The sequence below is a fragment of the Schistocerca piceifrons genome, chromosome 7, assembly GCF_021461385.2.
Source record: "Schistocerca piceifrons isolate TAMUIC-IGC-003096 chromosome 7, iqSchPice1.1, whole genome shotgun sequence".
Lineage (NCBI taxonomy): Eukaryota > Metazoa > Arthropoda > Insecta > Orthoptera > Acrididae > Schistocerca > Schistocerca piceifrons.
Genome location: NC_060144.1, coordinates 114,221,241 through 114,240,096, shown reverse-complemented (window position 1 = coordinate 114,240,096; position 18,856 = coordinate 114,221,241). Strand labels below are relative to the sequence as shown.

Below are 18,856 nucleotides of genomic sequence, written 5' to 3'. Positions count from 1 at the left end.
TCTGCATCTCTTCCAGCATTTCTCTACAGTTGTCTCGTGTAGCCACATCCATACACAAGGTGGTCCATTGGTAGTGACCCGGCCAAATATCTCACGAAATAAGCATCAAACGAAAAAACTACAAATAACGAAACTCGTGTAGTTTGAAGGGGGAAACCAGATGGCGCTATGGTTGGGCCGCTAGATGGCGATGCCATAAGTCAAACGGATATCAACTTCGTTTTTTAAAATAGGAACTCCCATTTTTTCTTACATATTCGTGTCGTACGTAAAGAAATATGAATGTTTTAGTTGGACCACTTTTTTCGTTTTGTGATAGACGGTGCTGTAATAGTCACAAACATATGGCTCACAATTTTAGACGAACAGTTGGTAACAGGTAGGTTTTTTAAATTAAAATACAGAACGCAGGTAGGTCTGAACATTTTATTTCGGCTGTTCCATTGTGATAGATGTACCTTCCTGGACTTATCATTTCTGAGAACGCATGCTGTTACAGCGTGACTACCTATAAATACCAAATTAGTGCAATAAATGCTCAAAATGATGTCCGTCAACATCAATGCATTTGGCAATACGTGTAACGACATTCCTCTCAACAGCGAGTAGCCGGTTGGAGTAGCCGAGCGGTTCTAGGCGCTTCAGTCCGGAACCGCGTGACTGTTACGGTTGCAGGTTCAAATCCTGCCTCGGGCATGGATGTGTGATGTCCTTAGGTTAGTTAGGTTTAAGTAATTCTAAGCTCTAGGGGACTGGTGACCTCAGATGTTAAGTTTCATAGTGCTCAGAGCCATATGAACCATTTTTTTTTTTTTTTTCAAAATGATAACTCCAGGCTGTGGCTGCCCTGAGTTCAAAGTCTGCTTCTTCTGACAACGTTCGACACAAGTGGTTCCTAATCAAGTGGCTTGCCCATGGAGCATCGTCTCAGTTCTGCGACTGGGTTCGTGGTTTTCTGTGAGAAAAACTACAATTCGCAATTTCTAATGAAATAAAACATATATCTGAAGTTCACCTAGGAAACGTTGTAGGCCCTCTGCTGTTCTGAATCTATATGAACAATTTAGGATACAATCTGAGCAGCCCTCTGTAAATTATTTGCAGTTGATACTGCCGTTTGCCGCCTAGTAAAGTCATCAGAAGATCCTAACGATTTTCAAAATAATTTAGACGACATACCCGTATGGTGCGAAAAGTGGCAGTTGACACTACGCGAAAGAAAACGGGTGCTCTTCGAAATGAGTATGGAAAAAAAATACGTTAAATTTCGGTTATATGATAAATCACACATATTTAAATTTTGTCACCTAAATACCTAGGGACTACTATTACGTTCAGAGAATGACATTTCGTTTTCTATTATCGTGGAATACAGGAGAGACTGACACGTATATGCTGAGCTGGGGTGGCAACATTAAAACAAAGACATATTCCGTTACGCCGAGATCTATTCACGAAACTACAACCACCATCTATTTTTTGACTACTACCTACATAGGAAGAATTATGAACGTATTAATATAATGATAATTAAATGGACACCCCAGCTGCAAACAGGCGTTGGTGTACTTCATTGGGGACGTTGAAAATGTGTGCCCCGACCGGAACTCGAACCCGGGATCTCCTGCTTACATGTCAGACGCTCTATCCATCTGAGCCACCGAGGGCACATAGGGATTTATCCCCTGCACGCTCCTCGTGAGACCCACATTCTCAACATGTCCACACCACTACATTCGTAGTGCGCCTAATAGGTAACTGTTCTTTCGGGAGCAGATACTACCGTCATATGTAGTAAAAATATGACTTCCCGGCCATTGACCCTCTTGTGCAAACGCACACGCTATGCCGGAACTCGTACGAAACTTGGTAGATTAATCTGCCACGAGTAATGAGTATGATGGGCAAACATCTATTAGGCGCACTAGGAGTGTAGTGGTGTGGACATGTTGGGAATGTGTGCCTCGCGGGGAGCGTGCAAGGGATAAGTCCCTGCAGGCGCACTATCCTCTGTGCCTTCGGTGGCTCAGATGGATAGAGCGTCTGCCATGTAAGCAGGAGATCCCGGGTTCGAGTCCCGGTCGGGGCACACATTCTCAACAAGTCCCCAATGAAGTACATTAAAACCTGTTTGCAGCTAGGGGTGTCCATTTAATTATCATATCGTTTCTAGCAAAGCTGCATGGTCATCAACCGTAACTGTTCTTTCGGGAACAGATACTACCGTCATATATAGTGTTAATGTAAGAGCAATCCGAGCTCGCATAGAAATATTTGGGTGTTCATCTTTGCCACATGCTGCTCGCGAGGAGAACGGTTGAGTCTGAAATGGTTCAGAGGTCGTCTGTTTTGTTGATTCCCACAGACATTGTGAGAAATTATCTTCGTAATAAAATAAGAGACATCAACAGGCTCATAGGTAAAGATTTTGGTGTCAATTTTTAACATGTGCTTTTCAAGACAGGAACGGACGAGAAATAGTCCAGAAGTGGTTCTGTGAAACTTTTGCCTAAAAGTTACAGACTGTTCACGTGGATGTACGCAACAGACTTCCCAGGTCTTCGCAAGCAGTTTCCGGACTGCGAGTTCTGGAGGGTCGGTACTGTGTAACCGAGAATCCCATCAAGCGCGCAGCCGTTGCCGGTGAACGAGCCTCCCTGTCGGCGAAACGCGCTCCGCCAGCTGGCCGTGCAGCGTCGATACCCGCGGCCGGCAGCTTCCGCCCCCACTGCCCCCACCCCTGCCCCACTCCGCCCCCACCGGCGCCTCCTCGCCTTTTGTGCGCCGGCCGTCCGGCCGCCCTATCAGTCCCGGGTCGTAATCAGAAGCCGCCGCGGCTTTCAGACGCAGCGTCAGAGAGGCCGCTTCTGCAAAGCCTCGGCCGGCCGCGGACGGAGGCCGCTGGAGAGAGCGAGAGCGTGCTCCGTTACTACGGCCGGCCACCAACTGGATAACTCCCTTCCCCTGACGGCCGCCGGCCGCCGCAATTAAGCCCTGGCCCTCGTCCTACAGAGAGGAGCCGCTGCAACGAAGCGCCGTAGTACGCAGGGTCTTCCGAATTGCTCGCCATTAAAATTACATCATGAAGGCGGCATGCAAAAGACATCAAAATTTACACGGATATGCAAGTACACTACTGGCCATTAAAATTGCTACAACAAGAAATAATGCAGATGGTAAACGGGTGTACATTGGACAAATATATTACACTACAAGTGACTTGTGATTACATTTTCACGCAATTTGGGTGCATAGATCCTGACAAATCAGTACCCATAACAACCACGTCTGGCCGTAATAACGGCCTTGATACGCCTGGGCATTGAGTCAAACAGAGCTTGGATGGCGTGTACAGGTACAGCTGCCCATGCAGCTTCAACACGGTACCACAGTTCAAGAGGAGTGACTGGCGTATTGTGACGAGCCAGCTGCTCGGTCACCATTGACCAGACGTTTTCAGTTGGCAAGAGATCTGGAGAATGTGCTGGTCAGGGCAGCAGTCGAATATTTTCTGTATCCAGAAACGCCTGTACAGGACCAGCAACATGCGGTCGTGCATTATCCCCCTGAAATGTAGAGTTTCGCAGGGCTAGAATGAAGGGTAGAGCCACGGGTCGTAACATATCTGAAATGTAACGTCCAGTGTTTAATATGCCGTCAATGCGAACAAGAGGTGACCCAGACGTGTAACCAATGGCACCCATACCATCACGTCGGGTGATACGCCAGTATGGCGATGACAAATACGAGCTTCCAATGTGCGTTCAACGCGATGTCGCCAAACACTGATACGCCCATCATGATGCTGTAAACAGAATCTGGATTCATCCGAAAAAATGACGTTTTGCCATTCGTGCACCCAGGTTCGTCGTTGAGTACACCATCGCAGGCGCTCCTGTCTGTGATGCAGCGTTAACGGTAAGCGCAGCCATGGTCTCCGAACTGACAGTCCATGCTACTGCAAACGTCGTCGAACTGTTCGTGCAAATGGTTGTTGTCTTGCAAACGTCCCCATCTCTTGACTCGAGGATCGAGACGTGGCTGCACGATCCGTTACAGCCATGCTGATATGATGCCTGTCATCTCGACTGCTAGTGATACGAGACCGTTGGGATCCAGCACGGCGTTCCGTATTACACTCCTGAACCCACAGATTCCATATTCTGCTAAGAGTTATTGCATCTCGATCAACGCGAGCAGCACTGTCGCGATACGATAAACCGCAATCACGATAGGCTACAATCCGACCTTTATCAAAGTCGGAAACGTGATGGTACGCATTTCTCCTCCTTACACAAGGCATCACAACAACGTTTCACCAGGCAACGCCGGTCAACTGCCGTTTGTGTATGATAAATCGGTTGGAAACTTTCCTCATGGCAGCACGTTGTAGGTGTCGCCACCAGCGCCAACCTCGTGTGAATGCACTGAAAAGCTAATCATTTGCATATCACAGCGTCTTCTTCGTGTCGGTTAAATTTCTCGTCTGTAGCAAGTCATCTTCGTGGTGTAGCAATTTTAATGGCCAGTAGTGTATTATCATTTCAGCGAAAACGCACTAAGAAGGAAACTGCTGACTTCGAACGCTCAGAACCGCACGAAAATTTGCTTAGAACACCAATCGCTCAATCCAAAAACAGATTATGAACAGTTCGCATGTAAAACTGTGCGTCTTACCACAAAAGTCATTTGAATGGTCACCTATTCAGGGTCTAAAGGACGTAGTTTGGCAACACCCAGAAACAAAATATCGTTATAACAGGACAAGAAACGTACATCGTGGTTATAATTAATTTTCGCTACTTCAAGCAGTGTGCACGGAAAACTATTCATCATAAGGGTGTACCGACCTTTATAGGAATACTGCGCGCTACAGGATTTTTGTTTTAGTAGTGTTAGTCTTACGCCTTGACGTTAGGCCCTAGTATTGATACGGTGACGCAGAGTTACATCACAAGCATCAGTGTTCATTACAGTTGTTGACAGTCAACAAGCATCTAGACAAGGTGAGCAATGTTTTACTCGTAAATCTGTTTTATCAAAACGCCGGCAGTTGTGGCCGAGCGGTTCTAGGCACTTCAGTCCGGAACCGCGATGCTGCTACGGTCGCAGGTTCGAATCCTGCCTCGGGCATGGATGTGTGTGATGTCCTTAGGTTAGCTAGGTTTAAGTAGTTCTACGTCTAGGGGACTGATGACCTCAGATGTTGTCCCATAGTGCTTAGGGCCATTTGAACCATTTTATCAAAACAACACCAATAGTGCTGCGCCTGTTCACATTAGCGCATTTAAAGGATATGTAGGAGTCCTCTTTCCGCATCGTGGTAGTAATACAGACTAATACTTCGGTGCAGAATGTTGATTGCCTAAAATGATGATCATGTAACTTTACTTCTGGTTTTTCACATTGCGCTCTTAAAAAGTCAACGTTCCTTCCCATGTTCAGTTTATATTGTCGAAGGAAATACTCATCAAGGGGTTGGCAATATTGTCTTGTCTTCAGCGGCAATTTCTTGAGCGTAACATCCTTGCTCAGCCAGTTAGCATTTACCAGAGTAAGATCTTGTCACTGTCGAATGGCGCTAGCAGAGAACAGCTACGTTTTGCTACGACTGATTCTAGAATGTGCGATTTATACTTTGAGGACATTTTTAGTGCGGTTCTCAGCGTTCGAGGTCACACAGTTCCCTTGCCAATAGGTAGGTGTAACGCCACCTATGAGAGGTCTTCGAAAGCAAAGACACGAAACAACGCTGTGGGTGTGAATGAAGTCATCATCAGAGGCCTGTGCACAACTATCCCACTGTTTCACGAGCCGAAAGGATTCCTTGTTCCCAGAATTCCTATGGCTGTGACGGGAGCCAGCCCTCCACTGTGTCCTTCAACTCGTCGTCCGAACTGAAGCTCTTCGCTTTGAGACGTTATTTTAGCGGAATAAACACATGAAAATCGCAGTGCTACGTTTCCGGCTATACGGCGGATGCTCAAACTGCTCCTACTTGAACCTGGCCATTACATTTCATGTGACCGCGAAGACGTGGGAACGCGCACTACTGAGGAGCAAATTGACGCCCTCCGTGAGCAGCCCAAGCCATTTACTGCCGGTGGACTTGCTTAGGCTACGGAGTGTGTCGCAGTACGCGTCAGTGCCAACGGTTTCTTCGTGCTCGAGAAATTCAATGAGTATCGGACGTCGCACGTAGAAAAAAAGTTAAGCATTATCTTGCCAGCTGAGGATAAAGCTTTGAATTTCTTAGCCAAAGGTAACGACACCGAGCCGGCCGCGGTGGCCGTGCGGTTCTGACGCTGCAGTCCGGAACAGCGGGACTGCTACGGGCGCAGGTTCGAATCCTGCCTCGGGCATGGGTGTGTGTGATGTCCTTAGGTTAGTTAGGTTTAAGTAGTTCTAAGTTCTAGGGGACTTATGACCTAAGATGTTGAGTCCCATAGTGCTCAGAGCCATTTGAACCATTTAACGACACCGAATTCTCGACCATAAGTGTCTCACTACTTTAACCCAAAGCGCCATGTGCAAATTTCGTCCGGCTTGATAGCCGACGACGTTTGGTTCCTTTTCATTACTATATCCCTTACACCTTCCGTGTATAGGGAAATATTACGCGGCGGGTCTTCTCAGTCAGAAGTCATATTTGAGTGGTGGCTGTTTCTAAGATTGTGTAAGAAGGAGAAACATCTTCCAGTACTTGACGCAATGTCACGGAGTGATAGGGTTTGAGAAAGCATGATACTGAGGGTAGCTTTGATCGCACGACTGTGTTATGAATATGGGCTCAGAAAGTCCATACTTAACATAGTAACAGGATGCGAAGAGCCCCACGCGACCAGTGTCCGAGAGAACAAACACTGTTCGCTGTACAGGATGTTCGAAAATGTCATCTACCTTGAGGAGTGAGCTAATGGCCAGCAACACAACTATCCACACGAACAATGCAACAACGTTTGGATCATTAAGGACTGCCACAACAGCGACAATTGTTGCAGCTTCCGGGCCCTCCAGCCGGAGATTCGAGTCCTCCCTCGGTTATGTGTGTGTGTGTGTGTGTGTGTGTGTGTGTGTGTGTGTGTGTGTTGTTCTTAGCATAAGTTAGTTTAAGTGTGTGTAAGTCTAGGGACCGACGACCTCAGCAGTTTGGTCCCTTAGAAATTCACACACATTTGAACATTTTTCAGCTTCACTTGATGCGGCAGCACATAAGGCCCGTCGACGAGGGTGTGGTCACCTCAACAAAAAAATGGCACAATACTGTCGTTTCAGACGAGTCCCGCTTCTGTGTTCACAGTCACAATGGACACATCCGTTTTTGGAGGTTCCGAGGAGAACGAATGTTGCCCCTTTTTTTTATCATCGTCACCTGGGCGCAGCACCCTATCTTTGAGGTTATCTCTCAACAACACCCAAGATCGTGCTGTCCTGGAGTATGTCAGTGGGTAGGGCCTTAGACGGTTGCCTTGGCCGGCACATTCATCACCTTTCTCACCAACTGAAAATGTCTGGCCATGTGTCTCCGAGAGAGTGGCACGTCATCAATCCAGTTCATTACTACAGATGAATTCTGGCTTAAAGCTGAAGCAGCATGAAATATACCCGTATCCTCATGCAAGCTGTTCGACTTGATGCCCAACAGGCTTAGAGCCATAGTTACTGCCAGAGGTGGGTGGACTGTGAACCCAATCCAAACTCTGTATACCCAAAAATCTCCTACAAAAGAAATCATGTATTCTTCCTACAAATAAGGGGTGTAACGGGTGTCAGGGCAGATATTTTTATGTACCTTCCTTAATGTGTATGCACATCAGGTTGATGGTTGTTTTTTTTCTGCCTCTAACGGTCTTCCGAGAAACACATCACATAATTTACTACCTGATTCTTCGTGCAGGGTCATAACTGCGCCACTGAGAAGAGACAGAGGCTAACTGCTTTGCGTCCCACATCTACACTTCAACACCTGACCTGCAGCCCAGAGGAAAATAGGCATTAATGGTTTATTAATGTCACGTGTACTTGGAGGTACTAATATCTTAAATAAATACCACTCTTAACAGCTCTTAACAGCTATAATTTCTACTCAGCAAATGAAGTAAATACCCGGCGTAAAGTTTTTCAGTACAGTGACCTCGGCCACCTGTAAAGGGGCGTGGGAAGAAAGATTCCAGCCCGCATCTCGTGGTCGTGCGGTAGCGTTCTCGCTTCCCACGCCCGGGTTCCCGGGTTCGATTCCCGGCGGGGTCAGGGATCTTCTCTGCCTCGTGATGGCTGAGTGTTGTGTGCTGTCCTTAGGTTAATTAGGTTTAAGTAGTTCTAAGTTCTAGGGGACTTATGACCACAGCAGTTGAGTCCCATAGTGCTCAGAGCCAGTTGAAGAAAGATTCCTTAATGCCTCTGCGCTTGCTGCAATTACCCTTTGTCTTCACCGCCCCGTCTATGAAATTTTGCACGCAGGCTTTGGCTGGGTATCTGGCGCCTGTCTTCAAACGACTACTCATTCGTGTACTTCAGCGTTTCCGTAACGTTTTCTAGTGAGTCAGACCAGCCTTTGGTCACTATCTTTACATACATTCAGTATCTACACCTGCGTGTACAAATGTACTTCGCAAGCGACCGTGGAGGTTGCTCTGTACCACTGCTGGTCGTTTCCATTCCTGTTCCACTCGCAAACAGAGCGAGGGAAAAACTACTATCTATATGTCTCTGTATGAGCCCCGATTTCTCGTATCTTATCTTCGTGGTCCTTCAGCGAAATGTACGTAGGCAGCATTAGAATCGTTCTACAGGCCGCTTCAAATACCGGTTTTCTAAATTTTCTCAATTGCGTTCCTCGAAAAAATCGTCGTCTTCACTCCAGGAGTTCCCATTTTGAGCATTTGCGTACCACCTGCGTGTTTTTCAAACCTACCGATAGTGAATCTACCAGCCCGCCTCTGACTTGCTTCGATGTCTTACTTTAATCCGACCTGGTGCGGCATCCCAGCAACCGACCAGTACCCAATACTAGATCTCACTAGTGTCCTACATGTGCTTTCGTTTACAGATGAATCACGCTTTCATAAAATTCTCCCAATAAACGGAACACGGTCATTCGTCTTCCCTGCAGCAATCCTTAGGGGATCGCTCTATTTCGTATCGCTTTGCAGCATTACGTCCAGATATTTTAACGACGTGGTTGCATCAAGCAGGACACTACTAATACTATAGCCGAACACAATATTTTTGTTTTTCCTACTTACCTGCGTTAACTTACACTTTTATACACTTGGAGCTAGTTGAAATTCTTCACATCAACTAGAAATTTTGTGTGTCATCTTGTGTCCTCCTAGATTCAATTAGCGACGACAACTTCCATTACACCGCAGCAATCATCAGCAAACATCAGCACAAAGCTGCCCATTTTGTTCGTCAGATCACTTGTACACACATCAAGAAAAGTTTTGCATCACGCCGGTTCGCAGGACTCCTGAAGATAGACGTTGACTGTGGATATGGTATCACAGACACAACCCCTTTACTGTTCAGGGACGTCACTAAACCCGCCAATAGATGTAAATAACCACGCATGAGCAGCGCCTATTAGACGTAGGGGGTCCGACAGTCGACCAGTTACAGTCCACCGGGAAGAAGGTACACGACTCGTGTTGTCTGTAGTTCAGCCATGCCTAGACGGTCAATACCGCGGTTCGATCGCATTGTTACTTTGTGCCAGGAAGGGCTCTCAGGAAGGCGTGTCCAGGCGTCTCGGAGTGAACCAATGCCATGTTGTTCGGACATGGAGTAGATACAGAGAGACAGGAACTGTCGATGACATGCCTCGCTCAGGCCTCCCAAGGGCTGCTACAGCAGTGGATGACCGTTGCCTATGGATTATGACTTGGAGGAACCCTGATAGCAACGCCATCATGCTGAATAATGCTTTTCGTGCAGCCACAGGGCGTCGTGTTACGACCCAAACTTTCAAATGGCTCTAAGCACTATGTGACTTAACATCTGAGGTCATCAGGCCCCTGATTTAGAACTACTTAAACCTAACTAACCTAAGGACATCAAACACATCTGTGCTCTAGGTAGGATTCGAACCTGCGACCGTAGCTGCAGCGCGGTTCTGGACTGAAGGGCTCAAACTTTGCGCAATAGCCTGCATCATGCGCAACTTCACTCCCGACGTCCACGGCGAGGTCCGTCTTTGCAAACACGACACCATCCAGCGCGGTACAGATGGGCCCAACAACATGCCGAATGGACCGCACAGCATTGGCGTCACGTTCACTTCACCGATGAGTGTCGCATATGCCTTCAGCCATACAATCGTCAGAGACGTGCTTGGAGGCAACCCGGTCAGGCTGAACGCCTTAGACACACTGTCCAGCGAGTGCAGCAATGTGGAGTTTCCCTGCTGTTTTGAGGTGGCATCATGTGGAGCCGACGTACCCCGCTGGTGGTAACGAAAGGCCCTGTAACGGCTGTATGATAGGTGAATGCCATCCTCCGACCGATAGTGAGACCATATCGGCAGCATCTTAATGAGGTTCAAATGGCTCTGAGCACTATGGGACTTAACATCTATGGTCATCAGTCCACTAGAACTTAGAACTACTTAAACCTAACTAACCTAAGGACATCACACACATCCATGCCCGAGGCAGGATTCGAACCTGCGACCGGAGCAGTCGCGCGGCTCCGGACTGAGCGCCTAGAACCGCTAGACCACCGCGGCCGGCTCTCAATGAGGAATTCGTCTTCATGGACGAAAATTCGCGCCCCCATCGTGTACATCTTGTGAATGACTTCTTTCAGGATGTTCTCCAGACAGGAACCCTGTCGAACATGTCTGGGATAGGTTGAAAAGTGCTGTTTAAGGACGACGTGACCCACTAACCTCTCAGAGGCATCTACGCCGAATCGCCGTTGAGGAGTGGAATAATCTGGATCAGCAGGGCCTTGAGGAACCTGTGGATATTATGCCACGATGAATACAGGCAAGCATCAATGCAAGAGGACTTGCTACTGGGTATTAGATGTACCGGTGTGCACAGCAAGCTGGACTACCAACTCTGAAGGTCTCGCTGTATGTTGGTACAACATGCAATGTGTGGTTTTCAGCCCGCATCTCGTGGTCGTGCGGTCGCGTTCTCGCTTCCCACGCCCGGGTTCCCGGGTTCGATTCCCGGCGGGGTCAGGGATTTTCTCTGCCTCGTGATGGCTGGGTGTTGTGTGCTGTCCTTAGGTTAGTTAGGTTTAAGTAGTTCTAAGTTCTAGGGGACTTATGACCACAGCAGTTGAGTCCCATAGTGCTCAGAGCCATTTTTTTTTGTGGTTTTCATGAGCAATAGAAAGGGTGAACATGATGTTTGTGGTTATCACTATTCCAGTTCTCTGTATAGGTTCCGGAACTCTCGGAACCGAGGTGATACAAAACTTTTTTTGATGTGTGTATATGCAGAAAATAATAGAGGTCGTATCACACTTCCTTGTGGCACTCCTGTACATGTTCTTGTCTCTGACGCACGCTCGCCGTGGAGGGAAACGTACTGGTTTCTGTTACTAAAGAAGTCTTAGAGCAGCTCACACATCTGGGAGCTTAATCCTTATGCACGTACCTCCGTTAACAGTCTGCAATGGGGCACTGTATCAAATGCTTTTCCAAAATCTAGAAATGTTATTTTCTGCCTGTTGCCCTTCATCCCTAGTTCGCAATAATTGTGTGAGAAAAGAGCTAGCTGAGTTTCGCGCGAGCGATGCTTTCTAAAATTGTGCTGATTCGAGGATCCCCTGTTCTACTTCAGATAGGTGCCACACACTGAAGCTGTATTGTATGACAGATCACATTGGTGAGAAGTTGCTTTCTCTCTTTTGTGGACTGGGTGGATTTTCCCAGTAGCCTACTAACGAAGTGTGCCACCTGCTTTAGAACTTATGTGGTCGTTCTATTTCATAGCCTTGCAAATTACTACGCCCAGTAATTTTTGTGAACTGACTGATTCCAGTAACATGCTGCCTTTCTGTGTTTGTCAGAGTGCTCGATTTTACATTTCTGAACGTTTAATACAAGTTACGGAATATTATACAGCTTTGAAATCTTATCGAAGTCTTATTGAATATTCGGGGAGCTTTCAGTTTCAGAAAATACTCCATTACAGAGAAATGCATCTGCTATAAATAATGTGAGGTTATCGATAATATTTAATATGATCCCAATACACTTTCCTGTGACTCATCTGAAGTTACTTTGACTCATGGGATGATTCTCCCTATAAGATAGCGTACTGCGTCCTCGCTGCCAGTAAATCCGTACCCTAGCCAAACATTTTTTTGATACCCAATATTATCATAATATGCCTTGATGTGCTACTGAGTCAAGAAGTAATGAAGCCACCTTATGGCTTTCAGGGTGTCAAGGTAGCGAAGATCACATTGAGTTTCGCAAGACCTATGTTTACGAAATCATTGCTTATTAATATGGAGCAGGTCATTCTTTTCGAAACATATGATTATGTTTGTCATCCAACTGATTCAGAAGATCTGATGCGTTAAAAAAGTGACGAGACAGTTTCGTTTGTGACAATTAATTTTATTCTTTTTACACATAAACATTGTTACCTCAGACTAGATCCATTCGGGATTTACACAGCGATGCAGGCGTTGCTTCCAGTTTTCGAAGCATTTCTGGAAGGCTTCGGCTAGTATGTCTCATAGTTCATCAATTGCGCTCTTCTGGGTGTTATCTAAAGAGACGAACTGACCATATCTCGAGTATATTTTGAGCCTCTGGAGTAAAAGGAAGTCAATGAGTTTGAGTTCCAGCGAACGGGGAGGGGGGGGGGCGGCTACAGAAGTGTAGTTTCTTGCCAAAAATTCATTGGTGGAGATTGACGTGTGACAAGGCACATTGTCAAGATGCACCAGCTACGTTTGTGTAACACCGTGAGTCTTTAAAGAACCTCCCGATAAAAAGTTTGACAGTGCGTCTAGGACGGAAAAACACTTCGCGGACGACCCTCCAAATGCTTTGGTATCGAACTCGAAAATCGATAACCCTGTGATAGTGCGACTGAAGAATCCCGAGTTTCTCTGGAGGCAGTCCGGAAGATTAAGACACATATTTTTCCGATTGTTTTTCTGCTCAGTTGTAAAGTTCTTTGCATCCATCTTTGTTCACAGTTTTCACTTGTCCAGATCCTCTGTTAAATTTCATGGGCGGTAAACACGAAATTTCGTTCGGTATTGACTATTCTCACCGTCAGTCGATCATCTAATCTCACAAAATACTTCAGTCTTTACACGTTATCATCTTTTCTTGAGATAGGGAGAAATAAAGTAACTCGAAACCTTGACCACCATTTCTTCAGAAACTACCGAGTATCTACGGATAAGCCGAGACACATGTTCGTTTATTTTGAGCCCTCTTCCATTGAGCAAAGTTTTTGGGAAATCGATCCCTCTGCGGGTCCGGGGGTTAGAAGCGGCCCTAGGTATTCCTGCCTGTCGTAACAGACGACTAAAAGGAGTCTAAAACCTTTCAGTCCCCTTTCTGTGTTTGACATAAATCTTCCCCAATTTTTCCGAAGTGCGGGCCATTTGCAGATGGACGCCTTACGTGATGCACACTATATCCCCCGTGTATTACAATACTGTGCACCTAATATTGCCATGTGTAACGCCGGAAATGCATATCCTCCTATTTCCATCTATTGTACTATTATTTTTTTTCCTTGTTTTGTTACCTCAAGATATGACATTTCTGTCTCTTTATATATTGTAATTGTTTTACTGTTTGTATATATATATATATATATATATATATATATATATATATATATATATATATATATATATTTATGCACTTATGTCGATGTATAATTGGTTTGTTGTGTAAAGAGTATTTGTATTTTTACGCTGGGTCTTGCCTAGGGAAAACTGCTATCGAACGATTACATCGATAGGTCGTGTGAAGAATCAAAGTTTGTAGGATCTTTGGTAGTGTTAACTCTGCCGCGTGGAGCGCGGGCGGAACAGAGTGAGAGTCTGGCGGGAGTAGCGAGTGGAGCAGGTGTCGTGTGACGCTCCCGCGAGTTGCCGGCTTTCGGGGTTTGGCAGCATGTAATTGCGCTCGACTCGCGATGATAGTTTCTGACATGGTGTCGCGGACGGGAAGCATTAGCTGGCGCACATCAAGAGCCCGTTTCGCCTGGTGACCGTGTCGAGAAGAAGGCGCGCCAACATCCAGCTTCTGCAACAGCGACGGCCGACAATGAGTAACTGTCGCCACCTCCTCGATCGACGGCTTCAAACCTTCAATCAACCAACAAGGAAGACTAAAAGCACGTAAAGTTTCAGAACTGTATGGCAGACCTCAGCTTTTCAAATTGTTCCATTTGCCTCGCAAAATTACAGCAACTTAGCATGAACCTTTGTTGCTCATTGTCCCAATTGCATTGCCAAGCAGGGTCCCTTCCTTTTCCGAAATGAACCCGAGTGTCGTTGAAATTCAAACGCCAGCATTAAAATAATATGATTAGATTTCACTGCTTTAATTTCAAAGTTCAGTAGCTGGCTACAATATTTAGGTTACACGAGCACAAATTTAGAGTGCGAGTTTTGTTAGCATATTTTAGCTTACCTGTGACTGCAGCTCAGCTTGGTACGTACTAAATTTTACTACTGTTAATAGTTCAGAATCAGTTAATTCAAGTTCAAAGTTAACTCTCTTGTTTCTAAATTGCGTAGAGTCAAGTTGCTTTTGAAATGATTGTTGAGGTAGTCCAAGACTAACCGTATTTTACTGGATTTCGATGTGCTTCAGAAAGAAAGCTTCTTATTAATTTCAGTCACTAAATTAACTTTCAGTTTTCTGGTTTTATTAGTTCTTCTGCTAAATTAAGTCGGAGTGTAGCGAAATTTATTACTTCTGACAAACTTTCAGTTTTCACACTACATGTGTCAACCTTCAGTTGCCACGCTTCTAGTGCTAATTATATGTGTAATAACCTTACTTTTTCAGTTACTATAGTAATTGTCCTTAGGACTGGCGACCGTGATTTCCCCCAAATCTCAAATATCTAATTACCGCTAGTTAATTGTTAACGTAACGGCCGCACATTTACTTTCTTTATTAACTTACCCCTTTTCAAAATTGATTTCCACCAGTTTCATTTGCATTTTTCCTTTCATTTAGATGTAACCCTTTCCTCCCTCTTTACCGATAGATTAACTTCGGTGACGATTGCTTTTCCCAAATTTCCATTAGGTACACGCGGTTTAATTTCTCACTGTCATTAAGGTCGATAAGTGAGGGGGGAGGTTACACATGGCACTACAACTCCCCCCAAAATCCAGCTATTTCGGTGAGAACACCTTATGGGGTGCATAATCTCTACCAGTTGTCAGCTGTCCTCTGTTGCCCCATGACAATACAGGATTTCCACGCACCCAATATCCAGCATGGTAGCCAATTCGTCGTCATGAACACATTTAGTGGTAGCCCCCTGACAACCCAGGGATTGCACTGCTGGTACCTGAGCTGCAAACTCCCCACATATGCCAAGGAGGAGATGCCCGTCTTCTTGGGGCATCAGGATTCTCGGAAATGGCCATCGTGCGAGGTGGCCTTTGCTGTGGCTGTGTGGCGTCCGTGGGGAAAGCCCATGATCGGCGTGGGTGGCATCAGGGCAAATGATCCCACAATGAAGCGGACCGAGTCATCTCTTCCTGGGAACCATATGGCCACAGCAGTCTCTAAGAAAGGGAAGGTTGATTACAATGCTGACAGGTATGGCCCTTAAACGTTCCAATCCATAGCAGCACCATGGGAAGACCGTAGGGCTACAGAACGAAACGAGTCATATTCGCTTCGTTATTTAGTGTGCAGCAGAACCGATGGGCACTCCTTTCTGGATACGAAGGCCTCTGTTTTTTGTTGATCACCTGGAGGATGAGTTTCGGGACGTGCCAGCGCTGTCCAAAATACTCAATGGGTTACCCCCAACCCAGTCCCTGTCTTTACTCGACTGTGACAAGCTGGGTGATGTTCCTATTTCTGTCACTCCCCAAAAATGCCTCAATATAATTCATGAAATTATTTTTCATTGTGGCCTCCTCTCGCAGTCTGACGACGAGTTACGCTCCAATTTGGATCGATGGGGCGTTCACTTCGTCTGGCGCGTCTGTAGGGGTCCTGCAGACAATAGGGTTCATCTTGGTCTTTGCGGGTGATAAGTTACCTGAAAATGGCAAGGAGATGGCATACCGATGTGACGTCAAACCATACGTCCCTCCCCCTATGCAGTGCTTTCAGTGATGGAAATTCGGGCATATGTCCTTGAAATGCCCTTCTAAACCCGCAGGACAGGACAAGTAGTAGGACAGAAGGCTCTAGGCCTGAACCTTAGAGATCAAGCGATGTAAGACTTGACTAGTTAGATAGATTAAGTTTTTTGAAAGCGGCTAAAGGCCGATAAATTTAAAAGAGCATAACTACAATAACCTTTCAACAGGCAGAATGACCACACCTTAATCTTGAAAGAATGTAATACTTGATAAGTAAGAACCTTAAATTTAAAGGACTGAGGGCCCATGCTTTAAAAAAAAAATATAACTACAATAATTTTCAGTAGGCAGAGGCAGAAAGCCCACACCTTTATCTTCTAAAAGGTAATACTTGATAAGTAGGATCCTTAAAACTTAAAGCGGCTGAAGGCCGATGCTTTAAAACAATACAATAAATTTTCAACAGGCAGAAGGCCCAAGCTATATCTTCAGACAATGTAAGACTTGCCCAATTTAGGAAAACTTACTTTTAAAACGGCTGAAGGCCTTTGATTTTAAAACACAATTATAAGCATACAAATTCCAACCATCGGCTATGAGCCTTTACAAATACACAATTAAACGCCAACCAGAAAGGCAGTGTAGGCAACGCGCTCAGAAGTTTCCAGGGGGTCGGTCTGCCCTTGAAATCTTAACGTTCCCATATGTGAGACAAGAAGTCAGCTCAACTATACTCGATCCATCCCAACACGACCAAGAGACACTCAGGGACCCACAGACAAGACGACTTGCTAACCACCGACCATTATACGAGAATTCCAAAGTCAAAACGTTACAGACATAGCCGCCCACAACCAAAAATACATTAAGCTGTCAAAAACTACACACCATATTGGACAGCGACAACAGGTGAGGAAAGGACACTGCCTGAATTTGCGTCAGCGACCAGGGCAGGTAACCGGAACACTAACGGCCACAAGGAAGAAAGTTCCGCTGGTGCACTTGAATTTCAAACCGACAAATATAGTTAATTCCACCACACGGTGGCTAAATCCTCACCAACAGCGAACCACCAACCAAGGGGACCACGTAAACAGACGTGGGGCTTCGGTAATTAAATCACCACTCAACTTTCATGTCCTGGGTCGGTGAGTCATGAACCTCGCAGCACTTGGAACAGCCCCCACACGCCCCGACACTGCGTAGAGACCACCAGCGGGCCCGGCCGACTGCGCTGTGCGGAGACTAGCTTGCTGATCTGCACCAACCGACCGACTCCCTGATAGTACATCGACTACATCAAAACAAGTTGTCAGTGGAAATGACACCAACTACACAGACAGTTTGACAATAACTTGCACGAAGACTAGAACGACACTCAGCAGTGGCTGTGTAATCACGAAGACAAATTGGGAGCCGATACACACACACACACACACAGCCAACCCTTAAGCGATTGGTGAGCCAATTCGTCCAGTAGGACGACCGCCCGACGATCCACCAAGACCGTGCAGATACAGTTCTATGTGTGGTGGTTTCAGGTACACCTGCAATGAACTGATAGCTGTAAAGTCGTCGGAGCTTGGGCAACGGTCGGGCGAGCCATGGATATCCTGGCCTAACTGTTGCTCCAACCCGACTGAACTAGCGCCGCGTTCCAACTCCACGACTTGCAGGTCCGAACTGCCCTCCTGGCAAAGTCCAACTGACCCCGTGACAGACGACAACTGGGAAGTAATAGCAGTGCAGCAAAGATAACATGTGAGGGCATTATCGATAGTTGCTGCTGCTGCCACTGATGGGCAGACAAAGCAGCAACTCAGTGACAACAGAAATTTATTTGTTTATGTATAGACGCAATCACATGTTTATGACACAGTCATAACCAGTTTCGGCCATACAATGACCATCTTCAGAATCTAAAGGCGGCATACACTGAACACAGGTTCATTCGTTTGGCAACACATCTATTTTGGGAGCATCGCCACCCCCAATGCTGGGGACATTGGTCCCCTCTCCCTCAGCCAGAGAAGCACCTGCCTCCTCCAACTCCTCTCATGTGGTCCCTTGGGCCTCTATCTTCCATTGTCTACCCTCATGGTCAAGTGGACACCAGCCAGTGGATGAAGGAGCCACTAGCTGCAGTTGAAGGGCTTCACAATCTTCCTCTGTCCCTGAATTTCGAATAAGCACCCCCAGCCAGGCCCTAAGGAGCAGCCAGAGAGCAATCAAAGAACAAATCTGCTGGGAAATGGGAGACTCCGGTTGCCCCCACACCACCGCTTCCACACAGTTCTGTGTCCGAGGTCCAGGTGGAGATTCTGGCATCCCTTGAGAGCCTAGATCTCACCGGCACCTTGCATGCAATGGTACTGGATGCAAACACTCGCCGGCCGAAGTGGCCGTGCGGTTCTAGGCGCTGCAGTCTGGAACCGCGAGACCGCTACGATCGCAGGTTCGAATCCTGCCTCGGGCATGGATGTTTGTGATGTCCTTAGGTTAGTTAGGTTTAACTAGTTCTAAATTCTAGGGGACTATTGACCTGAGAAGTTGAGTCCCATAGTGCTCAGAGCCGTTTGAA

The 18,856-nt window shown here is 46.4% G+C and overlaps 1 protein-coding gene and 1 non-coding gene across 2 annotated transcripts in view; both read left to right on the top strand.

Moving 5' to 3' along the window:
• LOC124804668 (semaphorin-2A-like) overlaps positions 1–18,856 on the top strand; it is a 1,059,692-nt gene that overhangs the window by 78,084 nt on the left and 962,752 nt on the right. The window lies entirely within an intron of this gene.
• Trnat-ugu lies at positions 2,015–2,089 on the top strand. Its single transcript has one exon. It is a non-coding gene; the product is annotated as a tRNA-Thr (tRNA).